The following is a 24,531-nucleotide window of genomic DNA, read 5'->3' on the forward strand; positions in this document are numbered from 1 at the left end:
ACCCGAAGCAACTGGGCTTTTTAAATAACGCACACACACACTAAGAAAGTCCTACCCATGTTTTCTCAACCCCATTTACCCACATTTGAAAAGACCTTGATTTCAGTGAGAGAGATGACCATAAGTTTCAGAAGGGCCACACACTAGACGTGAAGCGCCTTTTAGTTAGTTTGTTTTTTTAAAAAAGTTACTAAGACTGTGAAATTTGACTTTTTAAAAAAAAACCCAATACTATGTGCCAGATAACTCTTTCACCTCAAAATATAAAATCCTATGCTTATAATTTTAAATTCCTCAGTGAGCTATGGAATATTGTGCATATTTAATACCTACCAGCAACCTAGAAGTGAATGGCATCCATGTGTCTGTCACACAGACTTTCTAAATAACTGATTCACCCATTACTGACTGCTCTGGCCCTGGGCTCTCTGACTTCCTTAGAAACGACCTCTTTGGAACTTTCATTTCCACAACTTTTTTTTAAACCTGCACCTCGACCTTTCTCCATCATCCCAGTCTCTTTGCCTGATTCCATCCCACATAAAGTAAACTCATCTGAGAACCTGCAATCACCTTTTACCAAACACATAATAAGCCTTAGCAACCTAGGGATTATGATAACTCTGGCCTTGGCCTAAGTTCACATAAGAACATGATAGTTTGTTGACCTCGTGGAGGGAAATCTAAGTGAAATCAATATCTTATAACAAACAAAGCTAGCCAAGATCAGGTATTTCCATTCTGAGTATAAAAGCAACTGATCTTAGGCAACAGGCAGAGATGTTAATGCAGGAGATACATTTGTACAATCAAACTCTTGTGTGCTGGTGAAAGATTTTACCCCCAAAGTCAAGTCAAGACAAAACCAAAGCAAAGTGGAGAATAAGTCAATGTAGCAATGCAATAAAAAGAACAGGATTCAAGCTTCTTGCTGCAAATACTGAACTGAAATCTTTTTCTTTACAAATTTGACTAGAAGACAGCAGTCACATTTCCCTAATAGGGAAATACCTCAGGCCACAGCTGTGTTCTGAAGCAACTCAAAGTTCAATGAATACTGGGGGGTAGGGGTGGGGCTGATATACATTTTGTCAGTGAGAATGGCAGCCAAACTACCTGAGAGTCTCAAGGGACTGAGATACCTCAGAAAGGAACTACTCCCAGGGCTGGATCTACACCTTCCTTTCAGGAGCCAAAGTCAGAAGAATCCAAAGAGACCATAACTTCACGGCAAAGATGCCGTAGCATTTTATTACCGTCACAAAAGTCAACCAATGATATTTTCATTGAAATATCTGCACTGAATCATGATTAAATGTATGAGACAAAGAGGGATGTCTTTGGCGAAGGCACTTAAGGTAGAACATTAGCCAATCTCACCAGTTGGCTAAAACAAAAATGAGTTCGTTCAACCTGGCTGGAGGCCTGTTAGGGCTGTTCTTTCTCACTGTGGCCTGACTGAAAACCAGTGGCATTAAGAAAGAGTCACATTTCCCCAGTCTGGGGGTGGCCCAGTGGGGTGGTGCTGCTCTCAAAAGTCTTGTGCCCCTAAACACATCCATCCTCACAAGATCAGTTTCCCTAAGTGCTGGTTCCAAAAATAGGCTCAGAGTTGGCAGAAATCATCCAGGAAGCTTCTTGAAGGCCCTCTCTTTATTTCTCAGTCTGACTTTCAGCTTGTCCCAGCTACTGCAAGCAACTTCGGCTTCCCAAGGTCACTAGCAACTTCTAGTTTTGCTAATATCCTTTGTTTTCCATGGCATTGGTTGTGACCATCTGTTAGACTAGTGGCCCCCCAATTAACTGTACCTGCACTTCACACCCTTTTCTTGAATCTGGGCTGGGCTTGTGACTTGTTTAGTAAGTAAAGGGCATAATCCAGCTCTCTTTTGATTAGAAAAAATCATCATCATCATCATCATCAATAGAGGGCAGTAGAAGGGATACAGTGACAATTCTGGATTTAAGTCTTCAGAAGGTCTGACCACTTCTGCTTTTGAGCTCCTGGGAGCTCTGAGCTGCATGTGACAGGTCTAGCTACCCTGCCAGCCGGGCCACTGAAAGAGACCACATGGAGAAGGAGAAACTCAGGACTGCAGGCAGAGAGAGAAGCCCAGCCATCCCAGTCTCTCTGCTGACCTGCTGACCACATGAGTGGCCATCTGCAGGCTGGCAGAAGAACAGTCCAGCTGAGCCCAGCTCAGACTGAAGAACAGTTGGGGGTGGGGTTTCTTTAAGCAATTAAAGTTTTGGGGTAAGTTTGTCAGCAACATTTGACAACCAAAAACACTGGTCATTCATAGATGCCTTTTTTCTAAGTACAAAACAATTACTCAAATGCAAAAACAATGTGGCAAACATTTTCCCACCACAACCTTCTCAGTCAACAACTGAACTATAATTGGTCATCGGCTGGGGAAAAAAAAAAAGCCACACCTCTTATCTTAATTCATAAATATCCATGATTCTTTTTCTAGAATTCTTTAATGCCAACACAAAGGTAGACCAATCAGCTTCTGACAGTCTCAGGGACTGGCTTAATTCTCATTTGGCCAAAAATAGAAGCCATCAAAATGAATTACCCACTGCTGGATACACGACGGGTAAATGAGATGGTTCTCACTTTTCTAGGATATTGTTACTTAATTTTCCCAAATCATTTCTTCTTATCATCCCCCATAATAAGGAAATAAAAAATAAACTGGTTAAGGTTGTAAAAAGAAGAAAAAAAAAAAGCCTATTACTAGAATTTGAATCCCCACCATCTGCAAAATACAGTGCACAATTTAACTGCTTCCTTAAGATAAAACAAATTCTATAAAATATAATGTTGTCTACATTGTAGAGATAATTCTTCTTATCTGGGGAAATGAGTAATTGAGAAGCAGGTATTGTTGAGTTAAAATACGTGGTCTTTAAATGGTTTCAAATTTTGCTTATCAGAGGTAGTCAACCACAATGCAAGCCTTCCAAATTCAAATTCTGTCTTCACATAAACTTTCTCGCATCTGTTCTTGATCTTTTTAGGGAGAGGGTGAAAGTCCACATCTATTTCTGTGCTGAAGTTCTGGCAGGTTTTCTCATCTGAAACTTTTCTGCTGTTGCATCACGTTTTCAGACTCTAGCACTGTCTTCTCTCATTTCTGCACAGGGTGGTGTTGGAGTACACGGCGGGATGGGGCTCTGATCTCCACTTGTCTGGTCTGCTAGAGAATACTTAATATTTGTATATTTGTGCCCTTTACTCTTGATTTTCTGCTCTTCAATCCTGCGCTGTAGTGTTTCAATATAATGCTGGACTGCCATATAGATAAATTGGTACTGTGCTTCTGTCTGAACCATCCCTGACCTCTGAGACCACACCATCTGGATGGTTTTGAGAACGTCAGTGTCACAGTCAACACCTTTCTCTCTGATTATGTCAATAAGAGTATCAATCACAATCAACGTCCCTGTCCGGCCAATTCCAGCATTGCAGTGCACCACGAATGGCCCTGCATCCATGAATGATGCTCTCCTGTTTATGGTGCACCTCCTCCAGGAAGTCCAGCATACCCCCAGGGTCACTGGGCACTCCATGGTCCAGCCAGGTCTGAAAGTGGTATTGCCAGACCATTCTCTCCATGTTCCCTTGTCCACCTTTTGAAAGTTTAAGTTCTCTTAGCGTATAGTCATGAAGGGTGCTTTCTTTGACGCTCCTAACATGCATGACACCATATTCTTTCAGAGCATACTCATCAGGCCAGTATTTGACACATTTACTCTTTCCTCTCTCCACTTCTTTTGTTGTCATGACAATCACTTGGGAGTTTTCCTGGAACACCATCTGCAAAAGTTACTCACCATGTTTTGCAGGCAGCCTTGTGTGGCAATGTAACTCTTTCTGGACTTTGAATTGTTGCACTTGGTTTCAAATTCAGACATGATGATATTTGCTTTGATGTAATCTGAAACAGGCTCATTGGGATCACTGTCTTGTAAGACAACCCTGGTATGATCAAAGGGCAGGATGTTTTTATATCTTTTTTTGTTTTTGTTTTCTTGTCTTTGACCCTCTTTTCGGCTGTAGAGAGGTGTGCCCTCTTGTTGTTGTAGTGTCTCAAATTCTTCCCAAAAGCCTTGTTTGACTTTGTCTGTGGTCTCAGCTAATTTGCTTAGTTCTCGAACTCTGCAACATTTATACAAGCATTTATACAAGTCGTGTTAAGGGGTTGCTTGAGTTGTAGCACTGTACCCAATGTTTCCATCATAGGATTCTTCTTGTAATGTTCCTCAAGATCTGTCAAAGAATCAAACTGTTCTCCTCCACCAACGTTGTATTTCAGTTCCTTTCAGAGGTAGGATCTGCACAGTTCAGAGGATATTTAAGCTCAACAACATCTCCATTCTTCTCTTTTAATTGTCCATGATGTTCCATGTAATACTGGACCAACTCAGCCAAAGTGGCAAATTTCTCCCCTCCATACAGGTCATAGTAATCACCAGTGTTCTGAATCTTGATGTGGGTGACAGCTCCATTTCTTCCAACGGAAAGTGTGAAGTCTCCAGGGTTACTTTTAGTAGGCCTTGCCAAAAAGCTGCCATCAACTCCTCTTGTCATCAGGTTTTCTGCCTCCACACCAGTGATACTTGGGTGAAACCATCTTCGCGATGTCACGTTCCTCCCACCCTCCGGCTCCACGAGGGACCCGCTCCTTGCTCAGGTTCCGCTGGGCTCAGTCACATCGGGCTGGCCCAAGGGAGGCCGGCTTGGGACCGGACTCTGGGCAAAGCCAGCTGGCCATTCACAGACCCCTCCTCCAGGCCTTGGGATCCCGGAGACTATGCAGCCGCCTCCCCTTCCAGCTTGCTCCTCCTCCGGCAAATTTTTGTACTTTTAGTGGAGACGGGGTTTCACACTTTTGGTCAGGCTGGTCTTGAACTCCTGACCTAAAGTGATCCACCCTCCTTGGCCTTCCAAAGTGCTGGGATTATAGGCTTGAGCCACCATGCCTGGTTGGGCCTCTATTTCAATATGATTTTTATTTGGATGGACATCTGGAGAAGCCTATGCTATATTATATCACTTTGCTTTCCATAACTTATTATAGAAATATCTATATTGCAAGCTATATATAATTTCATGAATTTCAAATAAAACGCTGAAGGTCTGAGCATGGGATTCAATCATACAAAATAGTAATTGTAGTATCCAAAATCAGAAAGATATGGGTTTTCTGTTATTGGACTATCTCATTATATTTTTCTTAGCTTATAGGAACAACTGAAGAAAATTATAGTGTATTATAGGATAGACATGATTTTCCTGAATTTCCAATAAAATTCTAGAGGCTCTCATAAGCAGACCAACAATGCAAAGTAGTAAAACTGAGATATCCACTATTAGAAAGATGCAAACTTCAAAATGATATTCTTGCCATTTGATAGAATTGCTTTTGTACATCTATACATTCAAAGTTTTGTTTTGTTTTCTGAACTGGTTATGAGAAGAAACAGAATTTTTAGGAAATGAAACTTTATTTTCCACTGTATTTTAGTTTTGTACATTAAACTTCTTTTATTTAAAATATTTTGCATTTATTTTCTAGCATTTTTTCTTCTTCTCATACTTATGTGTTGACTCAGGGGTACCTGATAAAATAGATACAATTGATTATTCCTATAAAGATTTATATGTCCCCAAAAGTGGAAGTTGTCTTACTTTTTCATAATTTGTTTCTTTATATTTGAATAACACTTAAATGTAAAGGTTACATGGTGAATACAGACAAGATAGATTTTAAATAGTCTATTGTTTTACAGACCTTTTAATATATGCTTCTGAGACTAAAAAGTAATACCTAACACTTATGCTATCTATTAGACTCATTGCTTCATGAGGATCCTCCTAGTTTCACGAGGATGCATAAGTATATTTTAGGCATCACCGTATTTTTAATGCCTAGTATTGAGACAACAGTATGGGAGGGGCTCAATAAATAGTTTTCAAATGTTTAAGTCTGGGGACTAATTTCAGCAGGAAATTAGTGTATAAATATTTATCAAAACACTATTGAGCACTTAAAGTTGTTATGATTTTTTATGTGTTGATAACAAAAACAGATGTTATTTTGGCCTGCTTTGTACTTACAATCCAGAGATAGAGAAGCACATTAATCAAACGCAACAGACACTATAAATGTGTGTCCATCATTACTGCTATAAAGGAACTAACTCTTTGAAGGCTTATGGAAGTAAGATTTGACATAATCATGATTAGTGAAAGTGGAAATCAAAAAATGGAATATAATGCATTAATGGTTGAATAATCAAAAAACCAGATAAAAAGTGGGGCAGCATAGAGAAGCCAAGACACAGGAAATAGCACATAAAGTGTAATGCAATATGTAGGGGCACTCCTAATGAGTACAGAGACCCCAAAAAGTAAAAGGTCAGAGATGACAGAGCAAAGAATACAATGAGGATGCATGATATGAAAAAAAAGCTGAAGAGACACTTAGGGAGAGGGTGTTAGGTTTCTATTGATCAGGATAACAGTTGTCTTTTTTTTTTTTTTTTTTTTTTTTTTGAGACGGAGTCTCGGTCTGTTGCCAGGTTGTAGTGCAGTGGTGCAACCTCAACTCACTGCAATCTCCACCTCCCAGATTAAAGCGATTCTCCTGCCTCACCCTCCCGAGTAGCTGGGACTACAGGCACGCACCACCACATTAGCGCCCAGCTAATTTTTGTATTTTTAGTAGAGACGGGGTTTCACTGTGTTGGCCAGGATGGTCTCGATCTCTTGACCTCGTGATCCGCCTGCCTTGGCCTCCCAAAGCTCTGGGATTATAGGCGTGAGCCATCGTGCCCAGCCTAACAGTTGTCTTTGTCTAAAAAAGAGTGAAAACAATTAAAATATTTTATGTGTTTGTTGGCATTTTCAGATTTTTAAAATATTATTCTGACTGCTATGGGGAAAATGGAGCAGAGATAATCTATGGCTAGTGTGGGAAAAACAAAAAGTTAACTGCTGATTTCCAGGTAAGCGATATAATTGCATGAGCAGGTATTGTGGTGTAGATGGAGGGAAGGTTAAAAAATACCATATTTTTTACTAGGTAAAATAAATAAGAATATATGTAATTCTATAGATGATAATGTCATTCACCTACATAGGGAACATTGGAAGAGGCACATGTTTGGGGGAACTGTATTTTGTTGGTAGCACATAAACCTGGAATGCCTTAGATATATTTAAGACATGATATTAAATATACATATTGTATTATCCATTACAAAATATCTGCCTTTCAATAAAATTATTACAAGTCATGCCCATGAAGAAAAGAAGCAATAAAGAAAGCAAACAAACTAGACTCAGATATGATACAGATAAGAAGTTAGTTATCTGCAATAGAAAAAGTAGACAACTTAAAAGATGGACAATTTAAGTAAAGGAAATTATAAGAAAAAAATCAAAAGGTAATGCTAGAAATGAAAACCACTAACAGAAATGAAGAATGTTGTTTGATAGATAATCAGTAGGCTGAACATGGCCTAGGAAAGAAATTAGTGAGCTTAAAATTAGACCAGTTGAATCATCTTAAACTTAATGCAAAGGATAAAACTAATAACGACAACAACAAAAAATAGAACCGAATGTCCCAAAGCCAGGATCAATTTGAAAATCTTCAACAAATACATAATAGTAATACTAAAAGAGGAATAAAGAGATAGTGTAGCAGAAGTAATACTTCAAGGAACAATGGCTAAGAACTTTACAAAATTAAGAATAGACACCAAAACAAAGACTCAGGAAGCTCAGAGACAACAGGCGTGATAAAAATACACACACATACACATACACTCACAAAATGACACATATTATTTTCAAATTGCAGACAGTCAAAGGTCAAAAAAAATCTCTTAAGGAAATGAAAGAGGAAAAATACCTAGAGAAGAATAAGATTAGGAATTACAGCAAACTTCTTATCATAAGTCCATAAGCAAGAAAAGATTAGGCTTAAATATTTAACGTATTAAAAAAAACACTTAGAGTTAGATATCAGGAAAAATTATCTTTCAAAATGAAGGAAAAATAAGATACCCTCTGAAAATTAAACACTGAGGAAATTAATCATCATTAAATCTGCCTTATAATAAATGATAAAAGTTCTTCAAGAGGAATAAAAATAATGCAGGCCCGAAACTTAGAAATAAAGAGCAAGAGAAAAGAAATAGATTACGATAAACAATATTTTTTCTTATTTTATGAATAAAATCTAAAATTTGTGTTTAATTAAATAATTATAACAATTTGTTGCTACATATGTTTATATAATATATGGATAAGCGAAAAACAGCAATGACAAAAGTGATGGAACAGGACTATTCTAAGAAACTTACAGTAAACATGAATAGATACACTGTAGTCTGAAGGTAAGCTTTGATTAGTTAAGTGAATGTATTAGAACCTTAAGGGAAGCCACTTAAAATTTTTGAAAATTACTATGAATAATATATTAACAACAAACACAATGAGTAGAAAACAGTTACACACATGGTAGACAGTAAATCACCTATATCAATAATGGCTTTAAAATGACTAGTTTAGATGCATCATTAAAAGACAGAGATGCAACTCTTTGTTGTCAGAAAGAATCTCATTTGAAGTGTATAAACTAAGGTTAAAATTTTAAAAAGGGTGAAAAAGATATCATGCTAACACTAATCCAAAGAAGGCAGAAGTAACTAATTTTGGTGAAAGGAGACATCAGAAGAAGAAAATTTATTACAGATAAAGAGCCACACGACATAATGAGAAAGGAAACAATTATCCAAAAATGTATAATATATAACAACCCTAAATCTAATAATAAAAAAATCAAAGTACTCTATTTCTTCTGAGGAAGAAATAAAGAAATACACTATTAGTGTGCTATAAAATTTCAACATTTCTTTTCACAAGTGATATATCAGTAAGCAGCAAATCAGTAAGGATATTGTTGACCTGAACAATACTAAAAATCAACTTGATATAATTGATACTTATATACAACTTCATTCAATAACAGCTGCACATATATTCTTCTCAAGTTTGCATGGAACATTCAACAAAGGAAACCACATTCTTTCCTGGGATGTAAAATGCCTATCAATGTGTTAGAAACATATTAATAATTTAAAACACATATTAATAACTTAAAAGTATAGAAATCATGCAAATCATGTATTCAGAAAACAATACAATTAAACTAGAAATGCATAAAATGTAGTCGGGAAATCCTAAAACATTAGAAGATTTAACAGTACACTTTTAAATGATAAATGTATCAAACAGTAGTTTCAAACAAATATTGTAAAGATTGTGAAGTAAATAAAAATAAAATATTTACCTTTGTGCAATGAAGGGAAAGAAGTGTTGAGAGGGAAATTTATAGCATAATATGCATCTACAATAAATCTACAGCTAGTGAGAAACTAAATGTTTTTCTATAAGGTTGGTGTCTTAGAGTTCTCTAGAGAACAGAATCAATAGAGAAAAATATACACATTATTATTTTTAAAATAATTTTATTTATAATAAGAACTTGTCTTGTGTGATTATGGAAACTAAGAAGGCCCAGGATCTGCCCTTTGCAAGGTAAAGACCCAAGACAGCCATATATTTCCGCCCAAGTCTGAAGGCCTAACAACCAGGAGGACTGATGGCGTAAGTCCCAGTCCAAGAGTAAGAGAAGACTGTTGTCTCAAAGTTCAAGCAGTCAGACAGAGAGCAAGAATTCAATCTTCCCCCATATTTTAGCTCTAACTGGGTCTTAAATCGGTTGGCTGGTATTCACCCACATTAGGCCAGGCAACCTTCTTTCTTCAGTCTACCAGTCTAAACACAAATGACTTATCTGGGCATCTCAAGGCCCAGTCAATTTGACATAAAATTAAACATCACAACTGGGAACAAGTCCATAATGTCCTATCTCATAGCTTCTATTCAACACAGTATTGGAATTCCTGGCCAGGGCAATAAGGAAAAAAGCAAGACATGGGTGGTAAGGTGTAAAGATTGAAAAAGAAGAAATAGAAACTTCCTCATTTGTAATGGAATAATAGCTCATGTAGAAAATTCAAAGGAATAAACAGAAACATTTAAAATTATTGAGTCCAAGAAGATTGTGAAATGTAAAGTTAACATACAAAGGCAATTGATTATTCAAAAAAGATTACAGTAGAACTACTTTTATACATTTACAGTAAAATTCTTCCCTTTAAATCTAAGAAAATATATGCATGACCTATTTAAGGAAAACTGCAAAATATTATGAGAAAAATACAAGCTCTAATTAAATTGATAAATTGATACTTTTTTCTCTGTTTATTTATTAGAAGTCTCAATATTGTTAAGATGTCAATTCTCCTCAACTTAATCTATAACCAACACAATCTCAATCAAAGTCTGCGCAACCTAGTTTATATATATTGGCGAATTGATTGTAGCATTTAAATGGAAAGGCAAACAGCCTAGAAAAACCAACATAATACTGAAGAAGAAGAAAAAATGTTGGATGACAAACCTTATCTAATTTTATAAGACTATAATAATCAGGAACATGTGGAACTGGTGAAAGAATAGACACGTCAATCCACGAAACAGACTAGAAAGCATAGAAATCGACCTACACACATCTCGTCCACTATGTTAGTCTGTTTCATGATGTTGATAAAGACATACCTGAGACCGGATAATTTATAAAGAAACACGGGTTTAACGGACTCACAGTTCCACATGACTGGGGAGGCCTCACAATCATGGCAGAAGGCAAAAAGCACCTCTTACATGGTAGCAGGCAAGACAGAATGAAAGCCAAGTGAAAGGGGAAACCCCATATAAAACCATCAGATTTCATGAGACTTATTCACTGCCATGAGAACAGTATGGTGGAAACCGCTGCATAATGCAATTATCTCCACCGGGTCCCCCCAACAACACATGGGAATCATGGGAACTGCAATTCAAGATGAGATTTTGGTAGAGACATAGCCAAACCATATCATCTGCTAATATTTGACAAAGGAACAAAGGCAATTTAGTGAGAAAAAGATAGTATTTTCAGCAATTTATGATGGAAAACAATTGGACTTCCATATGCAAAAGAAAAAAGTGTAGACAGACACATTATATTATACTCCAAAATTAACTTGAAATGGATCATTGTATAAAAGGTAAAATGTAAAGTCCAAGGTAAATATGTAAATATACATTTTCATCCTAAACGTAAAATGTGAAACTTTGAAACCTCTTGGAAAAAAAAAATATATATATGGAGTTGATTATAGTGATGTGTTAAATTCGTAACAGTGGCATAATTCACCAACCAAAAAATTCATAAGTTGGATTTTATTAAAACCAACAATTGTCTGCCCTGCAAAAGACACTATTAAGAAAATGAAAATGTAAGCTACATACTGTGAATGAATATTTGATAAACACAAATGATGAAGGACTTGCACTCAGGATATACAAATAGCTTGTAAGCTCAAAAACGTAAAAACAAGCAGTTACAACAAAGGGCAAAACACATGAACAGACACCTCACCAGAGAAGATATACAGATGGGCACATAGCGTATGAAAAGTTGCTAAACGTCATTTTTAATTAGTGAATTGCATATTAAAACAACATCTAATAGAATGAATTCAATGTGAAACAAAAAAGTGGCAATGCTCCCTGCTGCTGAGGATGTGGAGCAACAGGAAAATAAGTTGGTGTTAGGATTGCTGGTAGGATTATAAATTAATAATTTTGGAAGACAGTTTGGCATTTTTTCCCAAAAAGTGAAACATATGTTTAACATACAATCCATGAATTGTGCTCTCAGGTATTTAAAAAACTCAGTTAAAAACTTAGGTCCACAGAAAACCCAACACATTAATGTTTACTGCAGTTTTACTTAAAATCATCAAAAACTAGAAGATAGCTATTAATAGGTAGATGGAACAAAAAACTCATACATTAAGATAGTAGAATATGAGTCAGTGATTAAAAAAGGATGTGAACTATCAAGCTATCGAAAAATTATGGCCAAACCTTAAATCTGCCCATTGGTATATTTAAAAAGTTATTCAGAAAAAATCATATATTGTACAATTCCAATTATGTGAAGTTTTAGAAAATGCTTAACTATTGAGAAAGTAAACAGATCACTGGTTGCCAGAGGTTCAGATAGGGGGAACTTTAGTAGGTGAATCAGAGGGAATATTTTATTGTGGCAAAACTATTCTGTAATGATGAATAGAAGAAATTTAACATTTGATATGTTGTGCATTTAAATTCACACCTTGTGCCATAAACTTCTGTGTTGCATATGTGATGCCAATAGAATGGAATGTAGAATGTGAGAAAGTAATCCAAATATATTACAAATTTGTAAAACAACCTCACTGACTAAAGTTATGGAATGAGGCACCAATAAGAGTAACTTTGGAATTAGTGGAGTTTTTTAAAATAAGGGAAAAAAGAAGTGTATATAAGCACCATACTCTACTTGATAAAATGATTTTCCATGGAGATACAAATTAATAGTTTTGAAATCACTGAACACTGAAATTGAATAATTAGGTAAATAAATGGTGAATGGTGGGGCAATATTTCTAAATGTTGGAGTGAGAGATTATAGGTAAGTAAGGAAAAGAGGACAGAATAATTCATGTGGTCATGGATTAGAGTTGGAGACATCAATACAACATACCGTTTAGCTTAATATAGACAAAGGCAGTTAAACACATGTGTGTGTATGTGCATGTGTGTGTACATGGGTTGATCTATCCACGTATGTTTATTTGCTTTACCAGAACTTATAAGCACATTTAACTTTCATAGCTTGGCTTCTAATTTAATGTCATTCTCAAAAAATGCAACCAAACCATCTTGGAGAAAAAAAGGTGATTCTAGAACTGGAGTAAGAAATACATAAAATTAGCATGGATTTCATGTAGTACAGAAAGTGTTGAAAACAGCTACAGCAACAAACAGACAAACAACAACAGAAAATAATAATGATGGGGGTATACCAAAGGAATACCAGAGTCAAATTTAAGCAACAAATAATGTTGTATGAGATAATAATTTAAATTATCAAATAAATATCCATTGGTACATACTGATATAAATACCTTATTAGCTATAAAAACAAATGGGAAAATATAGACAATACCCCGAATAGAAATTTTCCAAATAATTTATAGAGATACTTCACCCTCAATTAGGGGATGCATATCTCCCCATTCCTTAAGTGCTGGCTGTGTGTAATGACTTCCTTCCAAATAATGCATTATTAAAATGAGGGAGGAATAATAATTTTACAATGGAGATTCCTGAGTGACACTACCTCAGTTTACAGAATAGCACAGACTGGGTAATTTATTTTTCTAAAAAAGAAGTTTATTTGGCTCACAGTTCTGAAGGCTGGGAAGTCAAAGAGCATGGTACCAGCATCTGGTGAGGGCCTTTGTGCTGTGTCATTTCATGGCAGAAAGGAGAAAAGCAAAAGCAGATTATGGAAAGAGTGAGAGCAAGAGAGGGCTGAACCCACTTTCATAACAACCCAGTCCCACAAGAACAATACAAATCCATTCATGAGGGAACAGCCCTTGTGGCCCAGTTACTTATTAATGGTCCCACCCTTAATACCTTCACTATGGCAATTAAATTCAACTTGAATTCTGGAGGGGACATTCAAACCATAGTAGCGCTGTTGAGTAGTATTTCTGCTGATATTTTATCATCCTAATGGCACTTTACCTTTGTGGTCTTCATCTTAAGAAAATAATATCCACTCACATAATTAGAAAAACATCAGGAAAATCCCAGTAGAAGAATATCCTACCAGGACTTTTCAGAATTGAAAACATCATGAATAACAGAGCAAATTAGAGAAACTGTTGGCCAACCATAACTGTAAGGAGACATGACTACTAAATGTAATGGAGAATCCTAGATGAGATCTTGGAACAACAGAAAAAGGAAATAAGATGAAATCTGAACTTTACTTAATTATGATGTATGAATATTAGTTCATTAATTTCAACAAATATGCCATACTGATACAAAGTGTTAAAAATTGGGAAACTAAGTTATGTGGAAAACTCTCTGTACTATCTTCACTATAAATGTGTAAGTCAAAACTGGTCAAAAATAAAAAGTATACTTTAAAAACACTATAGAAAGTAAGAAGAAATAATTTGGTAACCTTCAGAGGCATCAATTCATATGAATTGTTTTAGATCATATTCCAAATGCACCATCTAAAGTTTATCCTCTCACCCAGTCCTTATAAAACTGTCAGAGTTCAAACCAGAGCAACCCCATCTTGAGTAAGGGCTGGGTAAAATGAAGCTGAGATCTACTGGGCTACATTCCCAGGAGGTTAGGCATTCCTAGTCACAGGATGCTTACGGCTAAGGGAACAGGTTAATAATGTTGACTAAACAGACCCAGGAATTAACAGATTCAAGAAATGTCCTAATGCCCCAATACCTTTTTTTTTTTTCTTTTTTTGAGACACAGTCCCACTCTATGGCCCAGACTGGAATGCAATGGCACGATCTCGGCTCACCACAATCTCTCCCTCCTAAGTTCAAGTGATTCTCCTGCCTCAGCCTCCTGAGTAGCTGGGATTACGGCATACGCTACCGCACCTGGCTAATTTTTGTATTTTTAGTAGAGACGGAGTTTTACCATGTTGGCCAGGCTAGTCTTGAACTCCTGACCTCAGATGATCCACCTACCTAGGCCTCCCAAAGTTCAGGGATTACAGGCATGAGCCACCGTGCCCGGTCAGCCCAATATCTTAAGAAGAAAATGATTCGTAGTTTAAGTTCTGCTTTACAAGCAATAATATAGATTCTTGCCGAAGATAGTAGGTACACAAAGATTAACAATCTTTTGTTAGGAGCCATGTATAATAGTAGAGCACATCTCTCCCACGATTTCTTGCTATATATCTTGTATATAAACAGGCATTGTTCCTAAGGTGGTGTGTTTCTCCCCTTGCTTTCGAGAACACCCTGCTCTGTCTACGGAGTAGCCCTTCTTTTATTCCTTTACTTTCTTAACAAATTTGCTTTCGCTTTACTCTGTGGGCTCTTCCCAAATTCTTTCTTGCATAATATCCAAGAACTCTCTCTTGGGGTCTGGATCACAACCCTTTCTGGTAACAAAACCATTTTTTCCTTTTGATTTTTCAGACCTCTTGGTTGTAACTACTTCTTATTGTTGCTTGACTAACTCCCTCAATATTACTTGTTATATTCCTTAACTTTGTCCATACATGTTGAAATTGTCACTTCCAGTGGTAGATATAGGTTTTATGGGGCCTGAAATTTGTGCAATTTGGAATTCCTTTTTGTAAGAAAAGGCGTACAAAATTATAGACACCAAATCTGAGAGCAAAACTATTTTACTGGAGACTTAGAAGGGTGGATCCCTTTCTCCTGAAATTCCTTTAGGAAATTTATCTGAAATGCTTACTGTAATGATTCCTAATTGAAAGCTTGTTGTCCCTCCCCATCCAGAATATTGAATTGCACAGCAGCTCTCAGACTTCACAGAAGCTCATGCAAATGAGGGCCCTGCAGCTTAAACCTCATTAGCTTCACATTAAATCTGTCTCTAGTCCCTTCCTTTAATTCTCTTCAAAATCCCAATTGAATGTGGCTGCTATTCTATGTCAACAACTCTTACCAGTACAGGCTAGGGAGGAGGAAATGGAAAAAGTAGGCTAATTAGAGATCTCTTTAGTCTGTAGAATCAATGCTCTTGGGGGATTTGTGGCAAACAGGAAATGAGGGAGAGGTACATAGCAGTGATGATAGCCAGGCTTTAGCTTCAAAATTAGTGCGGTTGTCAGTGTCATTCATGTTCATCGGAACAGGGAAAAGGCATGAGTTTAAGGAAAATCAAATGTCAGTTTGGAGTTTGTGAAGTTTGATGTGTCTGTGTACCACATCCATAGATATATCTAGGAGGCAGGTGTTCTGATCTGCAGTTGTGAGGATAGATTTGAGCTAGGGATATAGGCATGAGAATCATCAACGTACAGTAAATTTCTCTCTGTGAGTGGTCACTTGAGTCAAAAGACTTAGGAGTAAAGAAGGGCTAATGTGAATCTCAGAAGAGCAATGTTTGAAAGGGCAGCTCATAGAAGCAAATGCAAATTGACTCAGTTGTTAGGAGGAAACCACAACATTCTATTTAAACCAAAGCAAGAGAAACAAATATATAAAGATGGACAGCATAAGTGACAATTCTGATAAGATGGCGAGGCCATGCAAATTTAAAAGTTTCTGTCTTGTTTGTGGCAATACTGAGAATTTTATAAGGTAAGAATTACCCCACTTTAAGATGAGTAACCTGAGTTTCAGAAAGATAAGTAATGCTCCTTAATTCATAGCTCAAATAACAAAAAGATTTCAAATTTGAGTATAAATCAAACTCTGTATTACAAACTACACATGGATTAGGAGGAGAAGCAATCTCCCATTAAAAATGAGAAGTATAAAAAGCATGACCAGTAGCACTGGAAGCATGCTGGTGGGAATGTAAAATGGTACACCCACTGTTTGGAAAAGTTTAATAGTTTCTCAATGAGTTAAACATAGAATTACCCTGTAACCTAGTGATGCTGCTCCCAGGTATGTACCCAAAAGAACTGAAAGCAGATATTCAAACAAAATGTGTATAGAGATGTTCCAAGTGGCACTATTTGCAATGACCAAAACATAGATACATCTTAAATACCCATCAACGAATGGATGGGTAAACAAAATGTGATGTATTTATAAAATGAAATATTATTCAGCCATGAAAAGGAATAAAGTACCGATATGTGCTACAGCATGGATGCACCTTGAAAAAATTATGCTATGTGAAAGAAGCCAGGCACAAAAAACACATATTGTATGATTCAACTTATGTAAAATATCCAGAATAGGCAAATCCAGAGACAGAGAAAGAAAGCAGATAAATAACTATTAGGAAATGGAAGAGGAGTTATTGAGGAGTGACTGATTACTGGGTATGAACTCTCCCAGTAATCTGAATACATTCTGGGTGATGAATACATTCTGGAACTAGCTAGTGGTGATGGTTACACTACATTGTGAATGTATTTAACGCCAGTGAATTTTTTTTTTTTTTTTTTTTTTTGAGATGGAGTTTCGCTTTTGTTGCCCAGGTTAGAGTGCAATGGCACAATCTCGGCTCACTGCAACCTCCGCCTTCAAGGTTCAAGCAATTCTCCTGCCTCAGCCTCCTGAATAGCTGGGATTCCAAGCATGTGCCACCCATGCCCAGCTAATTTTGTATTTTTAGTAGAGACAGGGTTTCACCATGTTGGTCAGGCTGGTCTTGAACTCCCTACCTCAGGTGGTTCGCCAGCCTCAGCCTCCCAAAGTGCTGGGATATTTATAGGTGTGAACCACCATGCCCAGCCAGTGAATTGTACTTTTAAAAAGTGTTTAAATGGTAAATGTTATGTTTATCATGATCAAAAGTTTTTAAAAATTATCACTGGAAGCTATAAGCCCTCAGAATCTTTAAAACTTTTAAAACAAAACAAAACTCCAAACAATCTCTATCAAAACCGTGAATGAAAGTTATCTCCTTAGCATATTTTTGTGGTTTTATAATTATGCTATTATGGCATAAAAAGGCCAGTCTTCCTGTTATTAGATCTGTATTATCCATTACATATGTTGAGCAATGAAAAAGAAATGTATCTGTCTACTCTGCTGCCTCCTATTTGTCACCCCTACAACTTGGCTTTGTCCTACAACTCCCATCTTTTCTCCTTTAGTAATGGTAGAGTTTTGCATTTACACAATAATTTTTATTATAATCGTGGCTTCATTGCTAACAAAGAAGATTTCTATGTGTATGTGATTGGTGCTAATACCAACATGCTATCCATTCCATCCTTCCAAATTTAATATTTTAGGTAGATATTGTGTGAAGTTTATGTTTCTGGGAGATGCCTTTATAGAATATACCTTATGTCTAATACAATGTAGTATATTTCATATACATATTAAAGAGTAAGATTTTCATATTTATGGCCCATAATGCAGTGGTTATGAAACAAAACTTTAAAAAACATAAACTCTCCAAATTTTGGAACAGTTATATAATTACAGAAAAATTACAAGGGTGGTACAGATAATTGACATAAACTCCATGCTCAGTTCCCCCTGTTTTTAATGTTTTATATTACTATGGAACATTTATTAAAATTAATGAACAAATACTCATACATTATTAAGTCTTTGTTCAGATTTTCTTTTAATACCCTTTCTTTTCTAAAATCCCATCCAGGATACCACATTCCATTTACTTGACATGTCTCCGTAGGCCACTCTTAGCAGTCAGTCTCTCAGACTTCTGTTGTTTTAGATGACACGGACAGTTTTGAGGGGTATTAACCAGGTATTCTGTAGGATTTCCCCGATGTTTTATTTCATGATTAATATAGTATATGCTAGCAACATGGTTTATGATCATGTCGATGCTGGCAATAAGCTCATGTTTGAGATAGTGTTGGTCAGGGTTTTCCGTTGTAACGTTGCCTTCCTCTTCTAGGAATGAGGAAGTATGCCCTCCACTCCTTGAGAATAGATATCTATAGAAATTATTGGAAACTCTACCAACTTCTGCAATGTTCCATTTTTTTTTCACATGGAACAGCACGGGATGAGGGTGATATAGATCAGCATAAATGGGAAGAATCATGAGAAAAAACTGCTGAGGAAGCCATGAACAAAAGCCTTCTGCCATTTTGTGGACTCAGCAAGTCAGATGAAGATTTAAAATTACTGATATGGAAAATTACTGAGCCAGCTTGAAGAAATATCTCAAGGCCACCAATAAGGAGGTCTCAGTAGAGGTTCTGAAAAGCCTGTCAGTGTAGCCTCCCCAGCCTGCCATAGGAGGCCTCTGAATGGGGATCTCTAAGATAGGAATGCATATATGCCTAAAAGTGTGGCCTGCCACTGTGGGAGTAGGGGTGAATCTTTGACTACAACTATTTCCAAAGGTTGCAATGTGTTGGCTGTGCACTGAGTGTTGAGTGGGGAGAACCATCTTCCCCCTTGAAACCTGCCAGTAAAAGCTTTGTAACTGACTATAACTGGGCCTGAAAGATCAGTTCATCTATTTCTGCTTGTGTTAAGTTTGGGGGTTTGTGTCCTAAAAAATGCTGGTCTATTTCATCAAAATTGTTACAATAGAGCATAGAGTGATTCATAATATTCTTCATTATCATTTTAATATTCATGGAGTCCGTACCAATGTGTTTAAATATATGGTAAAGACAGTGTCAAGAATGGAAGCTTGTTCCCAAGGTATAATTCTAATATCTTGTTCCCAAGGTATAATCTAATTGTGATTCACAATCACAGAAACAATTGTATTTTCAATGATTTCATGATAAAACTACAGGAAGCTTTAAAAATTATTAAGCAGAAATTTCCAACTGAAGCTTGCAGAACCCAGCTGCAATGAATATGATACTGAGGATATTACTCCCACTGAGTGGGAGCAACATCCCTGGAAATGAGTGCCTGAGTGTTTTTCTCTCTGTGTACTTTGCTGTTCTCTCTCTATCTCTCTTCTTCCTCAAAGCCTCTAGATCCTCTGTCCTCTATCAATTGCATTTTTATTTCTCTTTTAAGCAATTTATAATCTATGTATAAAATTTACCGCCCTTTCTTCCCAACTCCCATATTTTAACTATTTTATTTTTTTATTGTCCAAAACAAATGTAATTTAATAAATATTCAATTCCTATAATTATTTGCATTACCATAAATAACATTAAATATATATTTATTCATGAACAATAATATAATACTTAGCAGATTTTCATTTTTTCTGCTGAAGATTTGAAAAAGTTGCATTAGTTTTGTTTGCATTTCAGTCATGTTAAATATAAAGATGCTTTCTTCAAATATCTTAGGTCAGTGTTTAGAAAAGGTGGTCCATGGGTATTCTAATCTAGGGTATTTGCAATATGTAAGCTTACAGTTGGAATTCTTGGGTCTCATTCTAGAGCATATGAATCAGAATGTTTGAAGAATGCCCATCCTTTTGACACATTTTAAATCAGTATCCCTGCAGATCTCTGTGTACAGAGAAAATTATCTTAAGTCTTGAATTTAAATTTTTATGATATCCTTTTTATTTCTCCAAAGTCATATTTGCAAATGTTTCTTGATTATCCTCCTTGCCATTCTGCCACATTTACTGAGGTATTCAGATAATTTTCTATTACTGGGACTATAAATGCAATTTCCTCAACTATTTTGAAGAGATAATATTTTCAATCAGATTGCTATTTCTTGTGCTTTCTCGGTTTTCATAAAATTCTTATTACACTGGTAAGGTGGCAAGAATTTCAAACAGGTTTTCAAATGTGGCTTCAATTATTTCTCACCTATGTGGTTTTGAGTGAATTTCTGATAAAGTATATTAATTGTTTGCTCTTTAAATTTATCATCACACTTCATTTGACTATATTCATTGCATTAAAAATGAAGATGGAAGTGGATTTTTAAAGGTATACTACCTTATAGATGCACTTCTTAAATTAGCTTATTGATAATAGGAAAGGTGCAATATTTAAAATATAATTGTGTAAAATCATCTTAGAAAGATCAGGAGTGTGAAATTATAGAGAAACACAAATTGTAATTTTCAGTTTGTGTGTGTATGTGCATACATTTTAATTACTTGTACATAATTAAATGTATCTTTTAAGTTTTAGAAAGTTATAACAAAACGTCGTGACAGTAATTAATAGAAAAATACAAAAAGATCATCCCTTTTAAAAATGTATTCCAGCATATAAAAATACTTAAAGCCAGGCATGATGGCGTGCATCTGTAATCTTAGCTACTCAGGAGGCTAAGGTGGGAAGATCACTTGTGCTCAGGAGTTAAAGGCTGCAATGAACTCTGATCACCACTGCACTACAGCCTGGGTGACACAGTAAGGCCCTGTCTCCAAGAAAAGATAAAAATACGTAAGTCTCTAACATTGACAATCTTACATTAAATTCCTATAAATTTGAAAGTTGTAGGTCATAGGTGCTCTCTCATGAGTCAATACACTTTGCTTCGTCCCAGATTTACCAAAAATGTGATATAAATGATGACAAATCATGAATTCCAAAAGAAGTAACTTAAGGTTTGTGTTCTGGTGGGAGATGGAGCATATTTTTTCTTGGCCAACCTTTCCTTGGCTGGACAGCTAATGTTAGAGTGTCCAGATCTCCATAAATAGTCCCCTTTTCTTCTTGCACTGCATACTGGCTGATTCTTTTCATCACTTCTAATTAAATCATTGTCCAGACCATGTCTTTTTTATCCCCTGTTTATAATCCTTAAATAGCTTCTGATTGCGCACTGAATAGACTTGCCCTGGTTTAAAAAATCCTACATACGCCTAAACACAGTTTAGCTCTTTAGTTTATCTCCCATCACTCCCTCACTCATTCATGATATCACAGTCTCACTGACATTCCTTCTATTCCTTAATCAGGAAAACTTTATTTTGACCTTGAGATTTCCACATTAGGTCTACTTCCTTTTTAAAATGTTCCTTTCCTAAACTTCACATAGCTATCTCCTCCTTACTATTCAGACCACAGTCTAAATGTCTTTTTTGAATAAAAGATGCTGGTGAGGTTGCAGAGAAAAGGGAATGCTTATACACTGCTGGTAGAAATGTAAATTAGTTCAGCCACTGTGGAAAGCAGTTTGGTGATTTCTCAAAAAACTTAAAATAGAACTGCCATTGGATCCAGCAACCCCAATATTGGGTATATACCCGAAGGAATATAAATCATTCTATCATAAAGGTATATGCGCTCATATATTCATTACAGCATTATTCACAATAGCAAATACATGGAATCAACCTAAATGCCCATCAATAGTAGGCTGATAAAAAAGCGTGCTACATATACACCATGAAATACTGTGCAACCATAAAAAGAATGAGATCATGTCCTTTGCAGCAACATGCATGGAGCTGGAGGCCATTATTCTAAGTGAACTAACACAAAAACTGAAAACCACACACCACATGTTCTCACTTAGAAGTAGAAGCTAAACATGAGTACACGTGGACACAAAAAGAAGGGCACAGTGGACACCAGGGCCTACAAGAGTTTGGAAAGTGGAAGGAGGGTAAGGATTGAAAAACTACTTTTTGTGTACTATACTTATTACCTGGGTTATGAAATAATATATATACCAAATCCCCATGACACGATAGAACCAACCTGTACATGAACCCCAGAAACTAAAAGTTGAAAATAAATAAATAAATAAAATGCTATTTTTGCAACGAAGCTTTCCCTAACCATTCTATTTCCAGCCTGTCAATCTTCTAGTTAATTATTAAAAGTAACAGCAAAAACCGCAATTACTTTTGCACCAACCTCGTAACATTTCATCCTAATGATTTTAATACACTACTAATATTTTTTTCACAAATTGTTCTTGTATAAGGCATAAAATTAAGGTTCAATAGTATGTGCTGCCTTGACATCCAGTGAAACCAGGAAGGTTTTGAACAGCCTCATTTCAAGTTCCTTCCCCCATTCTGCTTCCATGGATAAGGTCTTGTCACCAAGTAACATTTCTTTTATTTTTATTTTTTTCATTGAGACAGAGTCTCGCCCTTTCACCCAGGCTGGAGTGCAATGGCATAATCTCAGCTCACTGCAACATCTGCCTCCCAGGTTCAAGCAATTCTCCTGCCTCAGCCTCCCAAGTAGCTGGGATTACAGGCACCTGCCACCACACCCAGCTAATTTTTGTATTTTCAGTAGTGACGGGGTTTCACCATGTTGGCCAGGCTGGTCTTGAACTCCTGACCTCAGGTGATCTGCCCGCCTCCCAAAGTGCTGGGATTACAGGCGTGAACTACCACGCCCAGTCACCAAATAACATTTCTTATCAAGGAGATAGGCATGTTCCTTAGGTACTGACCCTAGTAAACCCAGAATAGTGGGTTTTGCTTCCCTGCTCGCCCACAGAATTATTCAGCCAAGGCATATCCTTGGCTGAAACTAGAGGGCACTCTAATAATAATACTAAAAAACCAGTCTCCCATGACCCATAATTGTTCGCTGTCTTCCTGAATTTAACCTCTGCGTGCCCCCACATGAAATGTGGTGCTTTCCTTCCCTGGATTGTATCTGTGATGAGTAAACTGCTGTTTATCTCATCTGTCCAGTGTTCAGCCTTCCTATAGCCATTCTGACCAGAATCCCTCCTTCACTAATGGAGTGAAAGAGAGGCTAACAAAACAATGTTTTTATGCATTTATTAATCTTCTGCTATTTGTCTATCACCATAAAAGGCAAGCACCATATCAACAAACACATCGTTTGTCTCCTTGACCGTCATATCCCTGGACCCTTCAATAATGCAGCATTAATAAAGAATTTGAATACATGAATGATTACTTAGACTTTTCTTCCTATCTCAAATATTTGGAAATTATCATAATATAGATATTTACAAACATAAATATGTTTAGGGTTTTTAAGAAACATATTTGTATTAATGCTAAAAAACATGAATAACTTCTGATATATTTACAAACATATTATATAACAATTGTAAGGATAAATGTGTAACAGGATGTAAAAAAGGTACATGCTTAAACACAGGAGAAATTATTATGGGCATGAAAAAGAAAAAAAAAGTGTAGGTTGACTGGCAGAATGTCTTCAGAAACAAGATGAAGAATCAATAATTTTATGTTCAGCCAAACTATGTTAAAACTACTCAATAACATATAAAGAATTGGAGGGAGAGAATTGAGGGAAGGGGAGATTGACAGGAGAGGAGTGGGGAGGGGTGTGCTTTCTTTGTGAAAAGCCTCTGTGGGTGCCGTCCTGCAGCTTTGCACAATGTAATGTTGATGATTGCACAGTAAGCAGCTACCTGTAGAATCTTGTAGAATCTTCTCCCTGGAATATACCTGGAAGATGCCACACGTGGTTTGGGTGGGATTAGCTGAGAGCCCTAGCATTCTGTATTATTTCTCTAGAGCTGAAAAAGTCCTATTTGAGATCAACGTTAAAGTCAGGATGAAGATTCTGCTAAATTGTTGTCACTTCCCAATTAGCCTAGATAAGTGGCTCTGCTTCTATGCGCTGACTGTTTTTCCTATTATTCATCACCTGATGGATTTTTGGGAAATGTAGAATGTGTTAAAAGACACGAAGGGCTTTCCTTCGTCTCCCACAGGAGTCTTCCTTCTGAGGCACAGAGACTTCTGTCAGAGCCTCTCTTGCAAATTGATGTTTCTTCTATAATCAATGCTGTGCCTGTGTGATATGCAACTGTATTTTTAATTTTATTTTTGAATGAAACAGTGGGAGGCATTAGAGTAGGAGTCTGCATCTTTTCTTAGTTTTTACTACCGTGAGATAAATTGAATTCATTTTTGTTCAGTGCAGCCATTAAGTTTGTGTCATGTATCTG

At 36.5% G+C, this 24,531-nt stretch overlaps 1 pseudogene across 1 annotated transcript in view; it reads right to left on the minus strand.

The window, feature by feature from the left end:
- Positions 1 to 219: 219 nt before the first annotated feature.
- Positions 220 to 24,531, minus strand: part of LOC101005139 — a 35,385-nt pseudogene continuing 11,073 nt past the window's right edge. The window contains exon 2 of the transcript XR_002522914.2: positions 220 to 4,694. The product of XR_002522914.2 is annotated as a tyrosine-protein phosphatase non-receptor type 11 pseudogene (transcript). The remainder of the gene's footprint in view (positions 4,695 to 24,531) is intronic.

This window comes from Papio anubis, chromosome 5 (assembly GCF_008728515.1).
Source record: "Papio anubis isolate 15944 chromosome 5, Panubis1.0, whole genome shotgun sequence".
Lineage (NCBI taxonomy): Eukaryota > Metazoa > Chordata > Mammalia > Primates > Cercopithecidae > Papio > Papio anubis.